The 23,388-nt window shown below is 45.5% G+C and overlaps 1 protein-coding gene across 6 annotated transcripts in view; it reads left to right on the plus strand.

Annotated features, from left to right (window-relative positions):
* Positions 1-23,388, plus strand: part of LPP (LIM domain containing preferred translocation partner in lipoma) — a 444,446-nt gene that overhangs the window by 93,697 nt on the left and 327,361 nt on the right. For all 6 annotated transcript variants that reach the window (XM_034781639.1, XM_034781636.1, XM_034781641.1 and 3 more), the window contains one exon: positions 760-851. The gene's annotated coding sequence lies outside the window, so the exon portion shown is untranslated. The remainder of the gene's footprint in view (positions 1-759; positions 852-23,388) is intronic.

A 23,388-nucleotide genomic window follows, 5' to 3' on the forward strand; every position in this document is an offset into this window, starting at 1 on the left:
ACAGGCTTTGGGATATTGGTGCCGTAGAGTTCTACCCACCTCTTTCCTGCCTCTTTTTTCACAAGTCTTTTTTTTGTTTGCTTTTGTTTAAATCCTTACTGAAAGGAAGCCCTTTGGTTTGGAAGGGAGATTCCATTTTATTAGGCAGTCCTGCAGAGCTGGAGGTAGATATCAATTTGTGGACACAGAAATAACTCAAGGTTCCATCCACCCTGAGTTTCGGCCCCGGGTTTTACTGGGTGCGTCCCACAAATTTGTAAGTGTGGGCTCGGAAGACATTAAAAACATCACCCAATATCTTCAGGATCAGTGCAGCTGATGATGTCATGCTGTGAGCTGATGTGTGTGGCATGTTGTCACAATACATCAAGACAAGTCAAGCCCTTTGTCATGGCGGATAGCGCTTTAGAGGTGGGACCCATAATTCTACTGATGTGAATTGGGTTTTGCCCAAGACCAGACAAAAGCTTTTCGCACATTCAGGCAGCCAAGTACAAGGGCACAGCTGTAGCTCCTTGCAGAGGGATTTTTCAGCATAACGCCCATCAACATTGGTGAGGATTGTACGGCTAAATCCCAAGATTGCCCTTCTCTGCCATTCTTTGCTACTGCTTTCAAGAGTCTATTTGAATGTTACTTATGATTGATGTTATGGGTAGAAGAAGGCACAAACAGTGGAGGATGGATGCTGTTTCCCCGTGTGATTCCCCCTCTCTGCCATGCTAACGGAACAACTTTATTTTTCTTTTCTTGTTACAGAAATTCAGAGGAGTGTGAATGTACGACCTATTGGATGTGAACTCCTTCTTCTAAAGCAGACTTGCAATACCCTAATCTCTCGCTTGCCTGGGGTAAGTAAAAAAAAAGCCATTAGCATGGCAAAGGGGAGGGCAAGTGGATTTTGTGCCTGGGCTAGTACATTTCTGTGATCGTTTTGTAAGCTTGTCCTGCAGGATTAGGATTTGAAGGGCATGACACATGTAATTAGAAAGACGTTGCTAAATGAATACCTAGATTGACAGGTCTGCCTTGTCTGCTGAGTGACTTCTACCTAACAATAGCTCTGCTGTCCTTAATGTTCCTGTTACCTGAACAAGCACTTCCTGCTAGAGGACTATAAGCCCATGGATAATTAACACAATCCTCAGTCATTCATGTACAATATAATAATGTGATAAAAGCAGGAGTTAATGGATAAAAAAGAAACAGTACTGACCCTGACTTGGAGTTTGGTTCTCTTTTGTGATGCACTACGCAGATCTGCATGTCCCTATTTCTGTCAGTCTCATTTGTGTACTGTGGCCTGGGAGCACAATCGTCCAGACTCGAATGCAAACTACTCCAGACATTGGATTATCTGAGCACTTTACCAGATGTAAATAATGCAGGTGAACGATCTACACCAAGTCCTGCTTATTCCCTTCGCATCTCTAGAGTCAGGCGAGATGGGTTAGAACTTCATTTTTCTCTTCTTGTCCTTCCGGTCTCATTCTTCCTTGTTTTCCTTTGCCCTGTTCTGAGAGCGGGCAAAGCAGGCTTTTTGTGTGTGCATACCTTTTATCGGAAAGATGTGTCCGAGAGATCGGTTTTGAGGTTTGTCCCCCAGGTGGCTGTTAAATTCCGTTACCTCTCACTTGTTCCCACTGTGAGTCATGAGTCACGCAGGAAAGCGTGGGAGAAATTTGAGTGGTCCTGCCACTTATACTGAGAGATCATAACAAGAGAGGGTGGAGATCGTCTTATATTTCATCTTCCTCAGGTGGTTAAATATCAGAGAAATACACATGATGGAAGAAGCCCCATCGCTTGGGACTTATAAAACTAAAATGGGCAAGACCCTAGAAAATGTGCTCTGCATTGGCCAGGAGACAGGTTGGATGCTCTTAATGTGTGCTTTCCATAGGGAAGCTGGCATCCCACTATGATATTTCATAGTAATAGGGTAGGAGCTTGGAAAAGCATCTGTCATCCGCTCTGAGAGAGACAGGAATTGTCAAGGGGACTTATTCCCAGAGTCACCTTGGCATGCGTTTGTTCTTTCACGGGATCTCAAAAGCTCCAGCAACTCTCTGCTTAGATCTTCAAAGCAAAATATGTCAACGGAAGGACACAATCTACAGTGTGACCCCTTGATCTTTTTGATCTTGAACAATCAATTAAATCTAAGATTTTGTCATTCCCCACATTGCAAGGACTATTAATAAGCTGAGGTGCCACATCAGTGATACAGCTAGATTTCCAACCTTTTTCTTTGAATGATTCTGGCCTTTCGGGCTGGGTCAGGGTCAGATTATTTACAAAGGCTGCTCCATAGATCTGCCTGCCAGGACGGATGTTAATGTTCTAATATTATTGCATTGGTGAAAGAAAACGATGTTGAACTCTCGTCCAGATCTCCTCTCTAGCGTTTAAAGGGATGGTAAAACCCATGATGATGATTCATTGGATGTGCATTGTGACTTCCACCTGAGGATCTCATGAGTGTTTAGTGTATATCATGAGAGACAGGTGAGTCCTGTGAACCGGACTTTGGAGACACAGCAAAGCAGTAGCGGAGCTGTGAATATAACCCAGAAGTCCTTCGTTCCAGCTTTAATGCACCCTCGTTGGTGTCAGTTTTGTAGTACTGTGTGAATGATTTTGCAACTGAAAATGTGTATTTTTTCCCCCATTCTATTTCGGCTACGCCCACAAAGGAAGATATCTGAGGATTCTTCTAATCTCTGTACCCTGCAAAGAAAACCTATTTCCTTTCACACGCTTAAGAACAGAAGTCTCGTTCTGAGTGCCCGTGAACACAATTTATATTTGTTGCTTAACAAAGCCCTACCAGATCCTGGTCTGTTTTGACGAGCACTGTGTAGCTAGCTTGGTATGAATGTTCTGTGAGCACTTTGGGAATCCCGAGCACAGATGGGCGGTTGGTTGGGTTTTCCCCATTCTTAATGTTCATAGAAACAGTTCCTAGATGGCTCCATCCTGACCATTTCCACAGAGGGAGTATGCAGAGGTCAAGGTCAGTTTTGGGTTACCAGTGAGAGAAGTTAATGGCATAGGAGCCCAGTTTCTGTGGTTCCATGAATGCTGCCAAAGCCTTCAAAAGCACAGAAGTCACAAGCCAGTGGGGGATTTTTAAGGGAAAATATCAGGTAGTGGAGGTCAAAAATGTATAATTTGGGGTTAAAAAAACCCACACCCTTTAATAGAATTTTTAAATAATTATTTCTAATACTCAGTTAAAACAATTCTTTTGGGGTGGGTTTAACCACTCATCTGCAGTGTTTGCAACCTCATACGCTACATATTGGACGGGAACTGGCTTGTGTTTGTGAGGTGGCTCAGTAGATAATGTATTTATCCTCCCAACACCCCTGGGAGGTGGGGAGGTGCAGTTATCCCCATTTTACAGCTTAGGAAACTGAGTTACGGAGCAGCTCAGTGACTTGTCATACAGGAAGGCGGTGGACAAGTTGGGAGTGTCGCTTCTCGGCCTTTTGGCAAAGGTCAAGCGCAGTGCCCAGAGACCCTAACCAAGGTCCGGGTCCTTTTGTGCTAGGTACTGTACAGATGCATAATAAGGAGACTGTTCATCCCCTGAAGAGCTGACAGTCTAAGTTGGGGTTCTCAAACTGGGGGTCAGGACCCCTCAGGGGGTTGCGAGGTTATTACATGGGGGGTTGCAATCTGTCAGCCTCCAACCCAAACCCTATTTTGCACCCAGCATTTATAATGATGTTAAATATATAAAAAAAGTGCTTTTAATTTATAAGGGGGGTCACACTCAGAGGCTTGCTATGTGAAAGGGGTCACCAGCACAGAAGTTTGAGAACCACTGGTCTAACTAGACAAGACAGACAAAAGGTGGGAGTTGAAGCAGCAGTACAAAGAGGTGAAGTGATTTTTCCAAGGTCATACAGCAAATCTTAGAACCCAGTTCTCCAGAATCTGGAAACCTTCCTTCCTTTACCTAAAATGACGGGTCTCTCCTCCTTGTTGGAACTGAGTGGAAAAAAAAACACAGAAGTTTTTAAAAAAAAAGAAAATCAGAGGTTTAAAATTCCTTTTGTTTTAATAACTGAGGGCCAGATCCCCGGGTGGGGTGTGTGTGTGTGTGGGGCTCCAAGCATTGTAACCGGTAATTTAATTACCCTTTGACAGACCTACTTGCCTTTCGCCTGAAACTGACGTCTGAGGAAAGTAGGATGTCAAAGCACTCGGGTGCGTTATTGCAGAACATGACCTTAGCGCTGAGTTTAGTCACACAGCATTCTTCACAGGTGAGGTGATTGTCAAAGGTAGATCTACTTGGACAGTCTTGCTGCTTATGGTGTGTAGAGGGAAAAGCTTCTAGTGCCTGGCTATGTTACATGGCCCAGACGGCCAGCAAGCTTCGCTTTTTTTATAACTAGAGAATTAACGTTAGCAGCAGGGGGTGATAGTCACTTTGAATTAAATACCGGGAAGGCATGGGAAAATGGCAGGGTTAAAAGACCCCCATCTATTGCACGAATAGATAATTCCTCTTCAGAACCATGTTTAAGATGCCATGTCCATAAATACTAGTAAGGCTCTTTGATTCCAATTTTCAGGTAAGATGAAAATTTTATTGAGTATTCTGTCTGTCACATTCAATACTTTAGTGTGCCATCCTCTCAGGCTTATTAGCATAATTGCACTGCTTAAGCAACAATAAAAAATTCAACAGTAAAATAGCAGTTAGCACAGGCAATTTGTTATCAAAAGCTTTTACTTAAGGACAGGTTCACCGCATATTTATTAGTGAGTTAGTGTTATACATTATTTTTATTTAGAAAAACAAAAAGGGAAAATGTTTTTAGGAGAGTTTAAAAAAAAATAAAAATGGTAAATTGGAAAGCCTGAAAATTGGTCACGGCTTCTTTTTCTGTTATGTAAAAGCTCAACCAATTTACACATGTAGTGGAGAAGAGATTATAGAACTAACTTGAGTTTCGTTCCTCTTCTGAGCAAAATGACAGCAAAATCTTTTTATGTCTGCTAGGATGGCTTGGATAAATCTCTTGGCAGTTTTTTCTCTGTTCCAACCCCTTCTCCAGCCTCAACAAAATTCTTTCCCTTGCTATTAAGGAGAACCATGAGAGCCACTGAAAAACACTTGTGCACTGAGGTGCACACGTCAGTTACACTGGTGTCAGCCTCTGTGCTGTGGCTGGAGGCAGAACCAAACCTGTTAGTTGCTTGAGGAAGGGGTGGACTCACCTCCTAGACAGCTTGCCAGCCTGTTCCTGCCTCAACAGTGCCTGAGACACTTTGAAAAGATTAATCATTCATTTCTCATTAGGATCCTTGTGAAGCTCTCTTTAAAGTGGGTGTGATGCTTGTGGGGAAGGAGGCTACGCAGTGCTAGCTGGTTCTCAGTTCAGTTCCCGGAGGACCAGTGTCTACGTCATAGAAGTGCCGCTATCTTTTGCACCAATTTGTTGTCTTTGCTGGCAGTCTAAGAAAATGAGGGGGTAGGGACTGAATGGGCAAGTCAGGCAGATTTTTCCCCTTGGTCCTAGGTGTTTCTAGAGTAGAGCTGACATGCACTGGCAGAGGGCAGTGTGCGGACTGCAACATTACTGACCACTTGCTCTCTTCTCGCATTCTATGATGAAATGGTCCATTTCCAGGACATATTTAACTGAGGTGTGCACATGCAGATGTCCCTACACAAAAAAGGCTTACTGCAGAGGGGTGGGAGAAAGAGACAGGATCTCACATTTTCCACAGGTGTTTTTATTATTTAAAAAAAAATAGCCATTTTTGTCATAATTTACCAGTGATGGAAATGCATGGAAGAAGGGTGCAAAATTACACACACATGGGAGAAGAGTGCAAAATTACACCCCACCCCCACCCGCACCAATATAAAAAGGTTCTAATGGAAAAAACCCACCGGGTGAAAACAGGAGTTTTGCCCAGTTTACGTGAGGAAAGCCAGCTGCTCATAGAATCACAGAAATGTAGGACTGGACAGGGCCCAATAGGTCACCTAGTCCAGTCCCCTGCACTCAAGGCAGGACCAAGTATTATCTAGACCATCCCTGACAGGTGTTTGTCCAACCTGCTCTTAAAAGCTTCCAATGACAGAGATTCCACAACCTCCTTAGGTAATTGTTCCAGGGCTTAACTATCCTGACAGGAAGTTTTTTCTAATGCTCAACCTAAACTGCCCTTGCTGCAATTTAAGCCCATTGCTTCTTGTCCTATCCTTGGTGGTTAAGGAGAACAATTCATCACCCTCCTCTTTATACACTTTTACGTAGGTGATGATTGTTATCATGTCCCACTGCCTTCTCTTTTCCAGATTAAACCATTTTTTTCCAGTCTTTCCTCATAGGTCATGTTTTCTAGAACTTTAATCAGTTTTGTTGCTCTCCTCTGGACTTTCTCCTTTTTGTCCACGTCTTTCCCGAAGTGCAGCGCCCAGAACTGGACACAGTACTCCAGCTGAGTCCTTCTGAGTACTGAGCAGAGCGGAAGAATTACTTCTTGTGTCTTGCTTACAACAGTCGTGCTAATACAGCCCAGAATGATGTTCAGGTTTTTGTGCAATACTGTTGACTCGTATTTAGTTTGTGATCCACTACAATATCTGGATCTTTTTTGCTGTACTCCGTCCTAGGCAGTCATTTCTCAATTTGTATGTGTGCAATTGATTGTTCCTTCCTAAGTGGAGCACTTTGCATTTGTTCTTATTGAATTTCATCCTATTTACTTCAGACCATTTCTCCAGTTTGTCCAGATTGTTTTGAATTCTAATCCTGTCCTCCAAAGCACTTGCAACCCCGCCCAGCTTGGTACTGTCTACAGACTTTGTAAGCATACTCTCTATGCCATTATCCAAATCATTTATGAAGATATTGAATAGGAAATTTCCATCTCCAGGGCTGCCAGTTGGCTCCTTTCAGAAATGTTGGAAAAGCCCGGGTGGGGGAAATCAGAGATGTATTTTTCAAACGTGATTTTCTAAGTGATGTGGATCCTTTGGGGGTGATGTTGAAATGAAAGACATTAGTATATTTGCTTCAGATGCCCCTCACCCCATCTTCTCTCACAGATGATGTTCCTAAAATCTGGAGCCTTCTTAAAGGTTCCGTCACTGGTGTGTGCATTGTTTTGATTCTTCCCTTCACCTCAGAGGGTCAGTTGTCCCTCTTTCCCTCTCTACCAGTTCTCTGTGGATTGTCCCTCTTGAGTGCCTTTACTTAGACTCCTCTAGGGGTCCCTCCACCCACCCCTACATCCCCATCCCCGCTCCTTCTCACCATCGAAACTTGGGAGTGTCTCTATTCTTTCACCCCGGCCTGCAGAAACTCCCCCCTGTTGGATCTCAGCACATGTTAACTTACCCTTGTATCGACAGACCCTCAGCCTTGTGTTACTCTGCTCTAGGGATCACTCTCCCCCACCGTGGCGACGGATGTTAGCTCTGGAGACGACGGACATTCATTTCATGGTGAACTATTTCTGTGATGTCAAAGCATTTAAAGAAGAAGATCGGTGATGAAACTATAAAGATGTGCACAGTGGCGTCTCATGATCTGGGTGGAAAGGGGGTAATACCACTTACTTCACACCTCATGGAGGTTAAGTCCGTTAATGGCTATTAGCCAGGATGGGTAAGGAATGGTGTCCCTAGCCTCTGTTTGTCAGAGGGTGGAGATGGATGGCAGGAGAGAGAGATCACTTGATCATCACCTGTTAGGTTCACTCCCTCTGGGGCACCTGGTGTTGGCCACTGTCGGTAGACAGGATACTGGGCTAGATGGACCTTTGGTCTGACCCAGTACGGCCGTTCTTATGTTCTTATGTCCTCCCCCCCCCCCCAATCTGATCCCTTGTTTAAACTAATCCTGACGAGGGAGAAGTGAAGGTAAATTTGCTCCAGGGCAGAAGCTGCTGTTCATAGTGAAACAGGATGTGCAAGCAGGTTGTGGAATTGGAAGGGGAGCCCATGGAAACAGGTGAAACTAACTGGGTACATATTAGAGAAGTGATGAGCTTGTGAAGCCCTGTTTGCAAACATGCTCTTCTGTGAATGTGTGAACTTTTTAAGGTGCAGATCATTTCAGTTCCCCTTTTCGGGTGCAAAAACACTTGTTTAGATATGAATTTTGTCTTTAAACCCCTTTATGGATATGAATGTTGTGCTCCTTTATGGCTCTCTCTTATGAAACCAACTGGTACTGTACAATATTTAGACTTTCATATCAACTCAGACACTGACCTTGGTAACGTTCCTGGGAAAATGCTGATGTACACGGAACCCAACTGCAGTTCAGGGAACTTTGCACTCAAAGGAGAGTTGGCCATGTTCAGAATTGGGATTGGCACATTTCCGGGCACGCTAGGCCTTCACTGCAAATGGGCTGTCACTGTAGCTGTGATAATTATGAACAGGTTCCATTGAACAGTCCTGGAGCCTTCAAATGCCACTTGTTGTGTTGATGCTCAAGTCTCTTTTTTTATGGTGCCCAGACTTGGAGCAGGAGTTCATTCAAGGAAGTCCGATGGCCTGCATTATGCAGGTCAGACTAAATGGTCACAATGGTACCTTCCAGCCTTGAAATCCACGAGTCTCCTTGGTGACCTGAGCATGTCTCAGAATTACATAGCATGCAATATAACAATACTATTATGATTTGGACTATGGTAGTGCCCGGAGGCCCCATCCATTCTGCTAGGCACTGTACGTACACAAAGAGCCAGTCCCCGCCCAAAGAGCTTACAGGTCAAATAGGGAAGAGAGACTAAGGGGTAAGAGGGAAAACAGAGATCAAAGTGACGTGTCTAAGGTCACGGGTCAGTAGGTGAGCTGGGGATCGAATCCACTGGACCATGGTGCCTCAGATAGACTTTTTCTCTCCTTTTTTTCCACTCCAGTCAGCCAGGCCTGGGCTTACTGACTGGTGGGATTATTACAGGCCAGCTGCTTGAAATGGATTTTGCCTGCTGCTCTGAAGCTGCTGAGGTTGATACTCATCCCGATCTTATCTAGGAGCGAGTCCAGATTCATGGACCGGTCACTGAGAAAGCTCTGAATCCTGCATGAGCCGAACCCTGGAGGTTGGCCATTCCATGTTTCCAGTGGCTGTCAGAGGTCACGATCACTCAGGGTATTTGAGCCAGTCTCATGGGCGGGCTTTGAAGCTGAGGACCGAAACCTGCTGTTTTGGGAAGCCATATTGGAGTTTGGCGCACTGGGACAGTGGGCTCTCAGCAGGCCTTGTTTCCAAGTAGATGGGCTTCTGTATGAAACCACGGTAGCCCTTATTTATTTTTCTTAAGGTCGACAGTTTCATTCCTCGGGGCAGAAAGGTACAATAATAAGGCATGGAGGGCCCAGGCCCGTGGATTGCCATGTTGAAATCCAGCCCCAATAGGATGGGACACAATCTGCTTGCCTGTCCTCAGGTGAGAAGGGTGTTTCTTGTGGCGTTGGCTCTTTGGGTATTCAAAACCTGGGAGGTTTCCAGGTGGGCACCAATGCTTCAGAGTGTCTTACTGGTCTGAGGACAGTCACCCTCAGAGGGAGGTCATGTCACAATGGTGTGAGGTCTTTGAGGTGATGTAGGTGGGGTTTTCTGAGCTGCAGGGTGAATCCCATTGACTAATGTTGAGCTCTTGTTTTAAAAAAGAAAGATGCAGTCCATTCTGCAGGACAGGTAATATTTTAGGGCCCTGAGGCTGCATATCACAGGAGCTGTCGTGAAAGCTAGCAAGTACCCCTTGCGATGGACAGTTGTGTATTTGAGGACTATAGGGTCAACTTCTGCAGTCAAATAAACACATACTTGTGTGCGTCTCCAATCAACTTTAGTGAGGGAAGTGCATGCATACTTCTCTAAAGTTAAAATGTGACTCAAAGAATTTAGCAATGATAAATGCCCTCAAAATTCTTACTCTGGAATTTGTAAAGCTTGAAACATCTGTTCCCTAAAATGCTTTGATCGTGTTGTGGGGCTTTTAAAAATGATACTTAAGGATCCCACTCATTTCATGAAGGCTGTGGGATTCCTTTCAGTGCCCTTTTAATGTAGCAAACCGACAAATTTCACAGTGTACATTACATGACTCAAAAGACATATTTTAATGGTTAGGATCAACCAAACAGTCTTTTATAAGGTGCTAGAAACGTTCCAGTTACATACCCGAGGAATCAAAGAATTTCCACTTACTTTTTAGTTTGTGGGAGCTGTACTTGAAAAATCTCAAGAATCTGGGGATGTCTTGCAAAGAACTATATTCAAAACTGAAACAAGTTCCAGGAAAATCAACTCCTAAACATTTGGAAATATTGATGGCAGGAAAGTAGATTTTGTTTGTTAGTTTTTCTTCCAAGTGGGACTGCAGAGTTGGGTCTCTCCATGCACAAAACTGCATGTTTGCAAATACGTGTGCTTCTAGCACATTGAAATAGCTCTTTTTCTTGGTGCCTTTTTCTTTGTGATTAGTAACTTTCTTAGTCGCCTGCTTTTCTATGGAGAATCAAACTTCCTCCTTTTTTCAGCACGTGAGGTGACCTCTAAATGCCGATCTACATGTAGCTTTGGATTTATGGCCAACTGAAATGTTGCACATCTGTCTGTCTGTAGGCTTCTGTAGCACACTCAGAGCCATGTTCTGCTGTTACACCTCCGAGAGCTGGTATTTAGCAGGAATATTTCCTGATTGAGAATCTCCTTTTGGCTGGGTCTAAATTTTATGCTGTAAAATGTTCCATGCCTATCTACGCATGGAGGGAGGGATAGCTCAGTGGTTTGAGCATTGGCCTCCTAAACCCAGGGTTGTGAGTTCAATCCTTGAGGGGGGCACTTAGGGATCTGGGGCAAAATCAGTACTTGGTCCTGCTAGTGAAGGCAGGGGGCTGGACTTGATGACCTTTCAGGGTCCCTTCCAGTTCTATGAGATAGGTATCTCTCTCTCTCTCTCTATATATATATATATACACATACACCTGAGCTCCTTTAGCTTGACTTCTCAGTGATACAGCTGAACCATTCTGACATGGGGGGAGAGGAAAGCACCCAAATATTGAGATGGAATGAGGGAATCTCCACCTCCAGGCATCTGAAGCACATAACCTGCTCTGCCAAAAGAACTTGCAGTCTAAGTATGAGCTCTGTCTAGTGACTGACTTATCAGTACTAGCCAAACATGTGTTTATGCTGCATGAGGGTTGATCTCCTTCTCTCACCCCTCCCATTTAAAAATATTTATGAATCAATTTCTGCTATGTCAATTTACCCATCTTTCAGAAGTGGCAAGCCCAAGCTTCCCCTCTCTGCTCAATCAAGGGCAATTGCAAACCATTTTAAAAACGTGTGGTATGACGTCCCAGGTATTGAAAGAGAGAGAAAGAATGATGTAACCGATAGTTTTGACTCAGCTGGTAACTTATGATCCATGCTATTCCTGTAACATTTCTAATATGTGATCCACATTTTTTATTGTTAGGACATTTCCACATATTGTGTGTTAGAGGTCCAGGTTACCAGCACATACTGTTGTCCCGGCGTGATCTGTCTGAACAAGGGTACAGGAGCAGTCCAGTACATTCTTCGTTATGATTTTAAATTGCTGCAATTTAATTTTGGACTCATTTAGGAGATCTAGCAGTACTGTGCAATATAACTGCCTGTTGTTTCTCATCAGATTATGTACCGAACTCGCATTCCCACCTCCCTCTCAGAGACTGAAATGTACGAGAAGGACAAAATATTAAGATTGCATAAAATGTTGAGATCGGGCCCAGATTCTTAGTTGGTGTAAATTGGCGTAGTTTCATTAAAGTCAGTGGAGCAAGGTCGATTTACACCTGCTGAGGATCTGGCCCTAGAATAACGGAGGAGCTGTAAAGATGATTTTACTGCCCCAGGCAAGCAAGAATGAAAATAGATTGAAATTCTATGAAATCTCAAATGTATCGAACAGGAAAGCACAGAGTAAGTTGGACAGGGGATTGGTGAGGAAGCACCGACCAGGGTTTCTGAGTAGTTTATTCTTATAGTCAGTTCCGTTGTTATTGTTTTGCTATACATAGAGACATTTATAATAAAACAGCCAGCCAAAGCCAGAGAGGCAGAGAACGCGGCAACGAAGCCATCGTTGAGGTCAATGCTAGCAGTGAACTAGCAAATGTGGTGGCTGTGGGATTTTGCATTTAATTTTTGTCTGGATAATAAGGAGAAACGCAGGGTTAGTGAACTGTGGCCAGTTTTCCTCCAAGGTGCTTTGTTGGCACTTTGTGGCTGTTTTTCATGCTCCTTTACTGCAGTCCGATAATGTTGACAGATCTAAAGGAATCGACAATGGATGCCTTAAAAAAATCTGGAAAGGGCCGTTGCTCTCTAGCTTTGCATGTGAACTCCTTGTACACAAACACTTTTCTCCTCTTTGATTAAGTATCCAGTAAAACCTAGTCACATGCCCTGCAATGAAACTTTAATGAAGCAAGAGGGTGTATTCATGTCATCTGAGTAATGCGTGAGGAAGGGATTCCAGTAACTGAGTTCTCTGAGCACTTCATTCCCCACCCAGGGTTAGTGTTGCTAGAAAGCTGGAGGGGGAGCTGGCCTAGATCGAACAGTTCTGGCAAACCTAAGAGGTTATTGTTACTCTTGAGAGGTGGAAGAGGAGAGTGAATATATATATACCGTAATTTTTAAAGGGAATGTGGCTTCTTCCCGGTGAATTCTGTTTTTCTGTTTTTTTCCAACGCACAGTCGTCCGGTGGAGCTCATTGCCAGGGGATGTGGTGAAGGCTAAAAGTATGACTAGGTTGAAAAAAGAATTAGATACATTCATGGAGGATAGGTCCATCGGTGGCTATTAACCCAAGATGGTCAGGGGCACAACTCCGTGCTCTGGCTGTTCCTAAATCTCTGACTGCCGGAAGCCGGCTCCGGCTGACGGGATGAATCACTCGATAATTGCCCTGATCTGTTCATTCCCTCTGAAACATCTGGCACTGGCCACTGTTGGAAGACAGGATACAGAGCTAGATGGATCATTGGTCTACCCAGTCTGGCCATTCATATGTTCAGCTACAACAGATAAAGCACAGCTCCTGTCCTGCCAGTTTGCCTCAATCCTGTTTTATCTGCCATAGTCCTTCTGAGTAGCTTGAGTGAGAGGTTAATGATCACTCCTGGCCCATTCAGATGCTAGCCTCTCTTTTTAGGTTGGTAAGAATAGTCCCTTAGTCTTCTGCTTGAGGATCTGAAAGCACTTAACTAAGCCTCTGTTGATTGAGCCTAGCAACACCTGGCAAGGTGGGGGGAGCTGTATCACCCCCATTTTTACAGCGGAGGAAACTGAGGCACAGGGAAGTTAAGTGACGTGCTCCGGTGTTGGAGAACGTCAGGTGGCAGAACTTGCTATGCCAATTCCTGTGGCTTTAATTACAAGAGCACCCTATGGTTGTGGTGGTGTTTGTGATGTAGATATGCCTACTTATCTAAGCCTCTTCACCTCCCAATTCCGTTCACAAAAGAACAGAATATTCAGTGTGCACCCCGAGTTACTGCTCCTGCTAAAAGAGTGAGGCCTGTGTCTAGAAGCCTGACCATGGGAGGAAGGAATTGCATGAGGAATGTATTTCAATGTCTCTTTAACTGGTTTCCTCCTTGTTTGTATGTGGGAGTCATGTGAACCTGAATGGGCAAGTACCGAAAGATAACATCTGCCCCCCAGGGAAAGACGAGAATCTTGCTTGGACAAGAGAATGATCTTCCAGTAAATGGTGTTGAGGGTTTGATCTCTGTGTAGCAACTGCCTCCATCTCACAGGCTGTCACACCCTCTTGGGAGATGGGCTAGGGCTGGAAAAAATGGCGCCTGGCTGAGATGAGGAGATCCGTCACAGCCATCTGTCAAACTAGAAGAATATCTCCCATTTGTATCGTGTCTTTCATCCCAGCTATATTTAGGGATTGTGTCACCCGCCTCGGGGTGGAACGTGGCTGCTGTGTGACACAGCAATATGCAATGATGTTTTTGGACAGGAAGTAAAGGATAATACTGTATCCAGTTGAAACTACTGCTTAGGTAGGCGGAATGCAATTACAGGGTTGGAATGGGGCCATGATACCATGGCAAACAGCCCTACACTTGCAGAAAATACTGAGATATTTCATAACCGCATGCAGTCAGGGCTTGTGCTTTTCTCATCCAGAATACAGTAGCACAGCACTGGGTCTGGGAATTGGGTCAACGTCCTCTCAGGGGGAGGGCACCATTGATTTAATCCCCAGCAATGTGTCCTGGAGCAGCCTGGGAGCTTTCTCTGGGAGGTCTCCCATTCACATATCAGCCACTTCTGACTTCTCGAGGTCTGATGAGATCCCAGCCAGCTCTGACATGGCTGTGACTCAATCTCTGGCATGAAAGCAGTGGAAACACCTTCCAAGGAGTCCCGAACAGGGAGTGAAATCCGGGGATTGACCAGGGTTTTTCCAGGATGCAGAATTCCCTGCATACTCTGATATCCCCAGCAAGCCAGACTGCCTAAACAGGCCAGCGTCTGTATTTGGCTTTTTTCCCTAAGGCTATGAATAGTGTGATTGCCAGCAGTCACAGCCCTTTATAAGCAACCACATTTATTCTTAAGGTGAGAGCATTACAGAGAAAACACACACAAACAATAAAAGTCCCTATACACCTGCTGAAAGCTTCCCAGAGATCACCCACCAGTCTAATGCGGCCTCAGAAGGCCCAAGACTTTCCATCCCTTCCCACGAAGGGTTGGGGCCCCCCTTGGACAGGTCCTGTCTGTTAGCTGGATCAGAAAGAAGGCCCCGAGATAGTTTAAGCTCAGGTTATTGATGCAAAAGTTTTTTCTTTGTCTGTTGGTCCCTGGAGAATCCGGTTTGAACCAGCACTTGCGAGCCTCTCCAGGTGGCGGTGTTACAACCCAAGTGAATTTGCCTAATTACCCCCCACTATTCTTATTTTCTGGAGGGCTGTAATCTCCCTCCCCTGGGGCATTACCTACAGTCCCTGGCTCACAATGATACATACACTTAATATAGTGAGATGTCCCCAAAGACATTACAGGAAATTATCATCTGTCACAATCCATATGCTCTCATATTTGACCAATATTTTCCTCCTCTTCTATGTTCTCCTTCCCCCACAACCACCTGTGTAAGTACTTTGTGATCCACATCACTATGGTACCTGAGCATCTACATAGAGCAGTGTCTCCTTCAGATTCTCACCAGATTCCAGGGGAAGGTACCCTTATTTTAAAGAGAGAGAGACACAGACACATTCTGCCACTTGTATTTAAAATATGAGGTTTGTAGCATGATTGGCATAATACTGATACTTGATTTCTTTTTGTACCTTTTATCCCAAAGCACGGCATATTACAAACGTGCAGGAGTTCCAAAATGCAGCTGCCTCTGGGCTGTGGCAGCAGCCAACGAAGTAGTCTCTCTCACTTTGCACAAGAATTCAGAAAAAGAGCAGTTCTGGGTAAAGATTTTTGGATTTGATCCTTTGTGCATCATTGAAAATGTTTTCTCACTTGTCCATGGCTAAAGATACTTGTGGAAAAGGTATATTTAAGTGTCTTGCTTTCTTATTTTGCCTTTATTTGTGCAGAGTTTGTAAGTTTGATATTTGCTAAAAGCGGATCGTTATAATTAGCTGTGTGCACACGTCAATCTCGTATGATTCATTAGTCACACATTCCTGGGTAAACCAAAATAATGATGCGAATGGTCAAAGGATCTCGCTGTGACTGATCTGACAGCGGATGAGGTAGAGTGAAAAACTAAGGCCAGGTCTACACAATAAACTTACATGGGTATGAAAAATCCACACCCCGACAGATGGAGTTATCAGTGGACACAGCGCTATGTCATTGGGAGAAGCGGAGGTGGATTCACTATGCCGACAGGAAAAGCTCTCCCATCAGCAGCTTCACTGCTCAGCCTTTGAAGTGTATGGAGATGTACCTATATCTCATAGAGCTGGAAGGGACCCTGAAAGGTCATCAAGTCCAGCCCCCTGCCTTCACTAGCAGGACCAAGTTCTGATTTATGCCCCAGATCCCTAAGTGGCCCCCTTAAGGATTGAACTCTCAACCCTGGGTTTAGCAGGCTAATGCTCAAACCACTCTTAGGGGAGGTCTCCCCCATAGACCTCCCCTAAGAGTGAAAAGGGCCATGTCAAGACCTTTAGATCCCAAATTGAAGTTTTATTTAAAAAAAAAAAAGTTGAAAATTAAATAGAAATGACTTCATCAGATCTAAATGGCATGCTGCGAAAAGCCAGATGCTGTAGCGTTGTGCTAATGCATGAGAACGAGGAAGCAAAATGGTATTTCTGTGGCCTGCCTCCCTGTATCTGAGCTCTTCGTTTCTTGCATTTAGCCTTTATCGGAGGAAAAGTGGTGGGATCTCCCTTTTGTAGCGTGGGACAGTGAGGCTAAGGGCCAGAAGCTTTTCAGAGGGGCCTCTCTGATTCTGAGCGTTTCCAGGTTTTGGATGTACCTGGATCCTCCTTTTCAGGAGGGCCGAGGCAGAAGTCAACGGGCGGCAGAATACCTGGCCTGACTTGGGCATCCAAAATCTGTCTCTGAAAATTTGGACCCCTAGGTGTTAGGACCCCTAAAAATCAGGGTCTGTCTCATTCTCCCTGACCTCCTGACTGCAATAAGTGGGGAGGGCATAGGACTGAGTCTAACATCCTTTAATAACATGGTACCCTGACATCTAATGTGCCTTAAGGGATCTAGGAGCAAGCCTTTGCCCTGGGTAATTCCTGCAGATGAAATAGGCAATGTATGGCAGCACAAACAAAAGGAAATTGCCCTCCGAAGAAAGGAGACACTTGTCTTGTGGTGTCTTTCAGCTAGAAGGAGCAATTACAAAACCAAGCAAAAGGTACAGAAGAGTGTATTTGCCATAACAGCTCAGACAAACAGTCCCTAATGTCCAGTAGTGACCTGTGCTGTCTGCATCCAAGTCAGGGAAGGCTTGTGCTAATGATGCCTCGGGTGTGTTGTGGGCTGGAAGAAGTGACTATTCTTCACAAACATACCCCGTATTCCGATTTTTGGAGCTTTAATAAACTAGATTCTGCAGGGAGCTGAATAAAACGGCAGCATTGGAGCTGCAGCACTTGCGGTTGTGGCAGTGGGATTCCTTATACTTACTTTCTAGGGAACTAAAATTAAAAGTACGTTTTATGGTCCTCGTGAGAGTGTTGTCAGTTTCGAGGGAGAGGGAAATGTATACTGCCCTGGAACTATATCCTTAAACCACTTTCTGTTTGTTTCCCAGTAAGCAGAAATAAGTTAGATTTTCGATCTCAAAATGGAAAAATTAATTATCCAACTTGGCCACAAAGTTTCTCTTGCCCCTCCCCAAAAGGAAGACAGTGATTTGTTGTTGGGAGGGAGCAGCTTTCATATAGTCAATATTGCAAAACACCTGCAAGTGGCCATTTAATAATAGCACTCACCATCTGACCCCCTGGCATGGGAGCAAATCGATGCTGTGTATTGGTTTGAGTCATTCTTCCCTGTAACCCATGCTAGCGCATTGTGGGTCCTTGCTGCCCACCATAGCAACTGGGTTCACGCAAGAGGCTAAGAGCCTACTACTGCTACCGGACAGAGGTAACTCCTTTAACTCATGCTTTTAGTACTGAGAGTCCCAGATGCAAACTCCACTGTTGGCTCAATAAGGTACTTTATAGATTCAGGTAAAAAGAATCTGGCTTGAAGCCAGTGGGAGTCGTTTGATTGATATCGAGAACTGGATCAGGCCTTGCTGGTTCTGTCTACACAGCAAGTAGCAGCCCACGGCAGCGAGTCTCAGCCCTCGGGATTGCAGACTCAGGCTCGCGATGTGGCGCTACAAATAGCGCTGTAGGCAGTGGGACGTCGGCCGGAGCTTGGTCTCTGAAGCCCATCGCTCTCCATCAGTTTCAGAGCCCAAGCATCAGCCCAAGCCCTAATGTCTACACAGCGATTTCTAGTGTGAGTTCTGTGACCCTGTGGTGTGTAGACCCAGGCTGCCGTCCTGCTTGTGGTGTAAATGTGCCCTAAGGGGGAAGCTCTGTGCCCCAAGGAGGCAAAGCAGAAATAGGGTGACCAGATGTCCCGATTTTATAGGGACAGTCCCGTTTTTTGCGTCTTTTTCTTACATAGGCTCCTATTACCTCCCACCCAGTGTCCCGGTTTTTCACATTTGCTGTCTGGTCACCCTAAGCAGACATGTTCCCTATACTGTGTTCTTCGCTGTTTTAGTCAGTCCAGTTGTTAATTGCTGAGAACACCTCACACTCTCACAGCACCGTGTGTGCGCTCGAAGCACTGATCAGAGCCTCTCTTCTCTGGCGGTTCTCTGGTCAGACACTAGGCCAGCATTCCTGATGCTCGGCCTAAATGTAAGGAGCTTAAGACTTAGAGAAAAATGGTGCCCCTTCTGAGGCAGTGCCGTGGGGGGGTGAGGTGGCACCATCCAGGCGTTCGGGGGCGTGCCCGGCACAGTGGACCTCTCTAGCTTGGATCAGTGTTGTGGGCAGCAGGTCTAGCTACACCATTCAGTAGAAAAGCGTCGTCCTCTGGGGGCATCGGTAACATGGCCATTTGTAGCGTCTCTGCAGGCGGCATTAGGCAGCTTCCCCCAGCACCTGCAGAGAGAGGATTGCTAACTCCTGCGTGGGTAACGGGGCGGAGGACAGGGGAGTCCCTGGTGCCTTCTTCCATAGCCATCTGGCCAGCCGGTTGTGATCCTAGGAGCCCGTAGAGGCCCCATGCTACTCCCTGCCAGTCTGTAGCAGCTAGCCGGCCATTCACAAGGAGGAAGAGGGAAAGGCTCCCAGATCCGGTGTTCTGCTAGCCTGGGATGCTGCATCTCCCCAGCCTCTGACCTCCTTCTGTGGCCACTCCCTGAGTGCTGCAAGCCAAACTGTTCCAATTAGCCTTGAACTTGAGCCTTACCACATGATGCTGTGAGTGGAGAATAGCGTAGGGCAAGTGCACTGCTCCTGAAGACAACATTGCTCCCAATGCTCCCTCTTTTATTGGGGTAGCCTCCTTGCCCATAGGTCCCTATTTTATCAGATTATTATTATTATTATTTGGCGTATACAATCCGATCAAGCCAAGCCACAGCTTGATGGGTAAGACTTTGTGCCAACTTCCCCAACAGCGGGAGGAGCCCTGTATGAGGAAATAAACCGCTTGCCACACACCCACTCACGCTTCCCCACCACTAAACACCCCGAAGCATCAATGGGGCCAGAATTTGTTCTCTCTAATCTCTGACATATTCGGCACTTGTTTAGCCAGGAAAATCATTTCAGATCTCCGAGCGAGTGGAGCCCCTTCAGTAGCTTCTTTTGCTACCAAATAACCTTTATTTTTAAATATGTTTTGTATTTTACAAATATATTCTGGTAATTATATTTTTGGTCCAGTCATATTGTCTTCAGAATTCTTTTCTGCATATAGGAAATTTAATTCCACCTCTCCGAGACCTTTAACAGCAGTTCTGTTAGCGAAATGTCATTTTATTAAAATAAATAAATACAAAAGAACGGAAAGAGAAGAGCATGGTATTTTAATTGACCATTTAAGGTATGTCTACACTGCATGCTAAGCCCGGGCTCTGACTCTGGTTTGAGCCCAGCCCCCCTTGTGTCTGCACACAAATCAGTCCCACTTGGGTCAGCAAGCACGCAGGACCTGGCTCCTAGGACACTGCTAAGGGGTGAGTCACGGCCCAAGGTCACCGGGGTTGCTTAGTGCAGTATGGACGTGTTAGCCCCGCTGGGAAACCCAGATCCAGCCATTGTAAACTTAGGTTTACAATGCAGTGTGGACGCTCAAACAGAGGCTTGGAAACACAGAGCCCATGAGCCCGGGTTCCAGGGACCAGGGCTTAGTAGGCAGTGTAGCCATATCCTTAAACCCAGATGGGGAAAAACTTTAATATCCTAAATTCGGAGGTTTGTGAGCGGCTCTGCTAAGGAGCTTAGGTTGTTTTGTCTAAGTGAGTGTTTTCTGTAGCCATCGTCAACGTGACGTTTCCGAAAAGCCCTTTCATGTATATTACACTCTCTCACAGAACAAAGAGGTGGCCGGTTCAGTGGCTACAGCATTGGCCTGGGAGGTCAGAGGCAGATGTTCCACCCTTGACTCTGCTGCTGATCTGATGAGTGACGGGAGGCCAGTCACTTTCCCGCTCCGTGCCTCTGTTTCCCCTCCCACCCTTTGTCTTGCACATCTAGACTGCGAGCTCTTTGGGGGCAGGGACTCTCTCTTACAATGTGTATACAACACTGAGCACAGTAGGGCCTTGGTCTTGGCTGGGTGTTTTGAGGCACTACCAGAGTAAATGTACTATTTATATGTTTTGTGGTAGTTCCTCTGAGCCCCAGTCACGGACCAGGACCCTGTTGCGCCAGGCGCTGTACAGACACGCAGCAGAGACGGTGCCTGCCCCAAAGAGCTTGCACTCTTAGTGTAAAACAAGAGACAACAGAGGGATACAGACAGACAGGGGAAACAATGAGACAATATTGCTCAGCAGGGTGGGCAGTGGTAGAAATCATAATGTAGAGGCTGACAACCCAGTTTTCTCGACTGAGGCCACGTTTCCATTTTCCCACGTCCGACAACATGATTTCATAGATTCATAGATTATAGGACTGGAAGGGACCTCGAGAGGTCATCGAGTCCAGTACCCTGCCCGCATGGCAGGACCATTTATCCTTTATAAATGGCGCCCTGTATTGTTAAGATTCCCCTGTAAATAATATGTATGTAAATCTATTCAATGAAATTTTAACCTCAAGGGTTTCCTAATTAGAGCCATTAAGTACAGTGAATCATTTGGTCGTAGTCGTTTCAGACAGCACCGTGGATTTGCATGGTCGGGATTTGCAGCCTGCGTTTCCTTTCTGAGGGCATGGGCTCCCCCCACCCCCACAGGCATCCGCCGTCTCTACAGGGGAAATACTTTCACCCAGCTTGGGCTAGCTAGGTCAGTAGGCTGTCCCCAAGCCCTGTTTCACCCACCACTTCATTCTGGAGTGCCGTTTCCCCCTTGGCATGTCTCTCTCCCTTTGGATAACTGTGAGTACTGCACTCTGTAATGCACAGGATCTTACTCACAGGGGGAGCTCACCCAGCCTCTTAATACAGCTGTATTAACTGCAGTATTTTATGCAATAGCAACACAGTACTGTTCTGAGGCTGACAGCCAGGAATCTGTACGGGAATGACTGACGCGCCTGCTCGCTGTTATCACCCTCCCCGGTTCTACCTGCCCAATAGCAGCGCGGGATTGGAGGTCACTTCTAAATCCAGCAGGCGCCTGGGTCTAGAAGAGCATTAGAGTTCCAACTCAGCTTCCGAGGCTGACCTGTTCATTAGCAAGCTTGTGCAATCGGCTAACTTCAGGTGGGGGAATATATAAACCTGAGATCAACCCGTTGAAGGTCATTTTGATTTGTTGCTTGGCACACTTAGAAGCGCTGTGGCATTATCCAGGGATTAAATGCAACATTAAACATTGGAGCTGGCTTGTCAGGAGAGGGCGGCTGGGATTATCAAAATACAGTTTATAACCTACAGTTTACTGCGGGATACGATAATTAATATGGTGCACGGTGGGTCCCATCATTAATGTGCTTTGTTGTCTGTCTTGCATTATTGCTGCTGGCAAGGCCAACTTCCGAGGTTTATGAAGGACACGGAAGAAAGAAATTGTGCTGTGAGCTGGTGGTAATATTTCTCTGATCACATGCTGTACCATGCATTGTATCTGATCACAAATCTCAGCCGGGCAGACTTGTCTAATAAAAGTTGATTTTCCAAATTCTTGCTAGAAGAGGCATGAATTGTTGTTTGCATCAAGGTCACTTGGAGCTGCTGCCAGGCCTGTATCGTGTTTTCATAGATGGAAAGGCCAGAAGGGGCCATTGTGATCATCTAGTTTGTCCTCCTGTATAACTCAGGCCACAGAACTTCATTGAAATAACTCCTAGGGCAGAGTTGTTAGAAAAACGTCCCATCTTGGTTTAAACATGGTCAGCGATGGCGAATCCACCATGTTCTAGTGGTTAATTGCTCTCACTGTTAAAAGTGGACGCTTTATTTCCAGTCTGAATTTGTCTAGCTTCAACTAGACATGTCCAACTGTTGGATCATGTTAGCCCTTTCTCTGCTAGAGTGAAGAGCCCATTAATATTCCCTCCCCTGGGTACTTAGAGATTGTAATCGAGTCACCCGAACCTTCTGTTTGTTAAGCGAAATCGATCGAGCTCCTGAAGTCTTTCTATATGACCTGTTTTCTATTCCTTTAATCATTCTTGTGGCACTTCTATGAATCCTCTCCAGTTTTCAACATCCTTTTGAACTGTGGACTTAAGAACTGGACACAGGATTCCAGCAACTGTTCACCAGTGCCAAATACAGCGGTAAAATAACCTCTCTACTCCCACTTGAGATTCCCGTTTATTTATCAGGGATCGCATTAGCCCTTCTGGCCCCAGCAGCGCACTGAGAGCTCACGTGCATCTGATTATCCCCCACAACCCCCAAATCTTTTTCAGCATCACTGCTTCCCAGGATAGAGTCACCCCTTCTGTAAGTAGGACCTACATTCTTTGTCCCTAGATGTGTACATTCATGTTCAGCCATATTAAAATGCAGATTGTTGACTTGCGCCCAGCTTACGAAGCGATCCAGATCACTGTGTTTTAGTGACTTATCCACATCATTATTTACCACGCCCTTCATTTTTCTGTCATTTTATCAGTGGTGATTTTATGTTTCCTTCCAGGTCATTAATAAAAATGTTAAATAGCGAGGGCCAAGAACCGATCCCTTTGGGAGCCCACTAGTAACATGCCCCTTCGATGACAGCTCCCCAGGTACAATTACAGTGTGAAACCTGTGCAGGGTATTTGTAGCCATGTCGGTCCCAGGATATTAGAGACACAAGGTGGGTCAGGTAATATCTTCTGTTGGTGAGGGAGACAGGCTTTCAAGCCACATGCAGCTCTGCTTCCCAAGAGAAGCCCGGGACTTCTGCAGCAGAGTGTGCTGCCGACGAGCATTGTGTGGGGCCTTATCAGAAGTGGTGGGTGCAAAATGTACATGGCACCACTTGGAATTTGCCTGGCGTTTGCCTGCTAGCTTCCAGACTGCAATATTTCCACAAGGGTCCAAACAAGTGATTGTTGAGGGCATTCGGCACTTTGCCGATTCGGGCCCATCTGTTCTCTTGATGCCAAATAAGCAATTTTCTCTTAGTTCCCGTTACCTGTTGCTTTCGAACACGTCCTCTTCTGCGTGCGGACAGTTATGAAACCAGGTAAGATCACTTCCCATTAA

The sequence above is a fragment of the Trachemys scripta genome, chromosome 9, assembly GCF_013100865.1.
Source record: "Trachemys scripta elegans isolate TJP31775 chromosome 9, CAS_Tse_1.0, whole genome shotgun sequence".
In the NCBI taxonomy this organism is placed as follows: Eukaryota; Metazoa; Chordata; order Testudines; family Emydidae; genus Trachemys; species Trachemys scripta.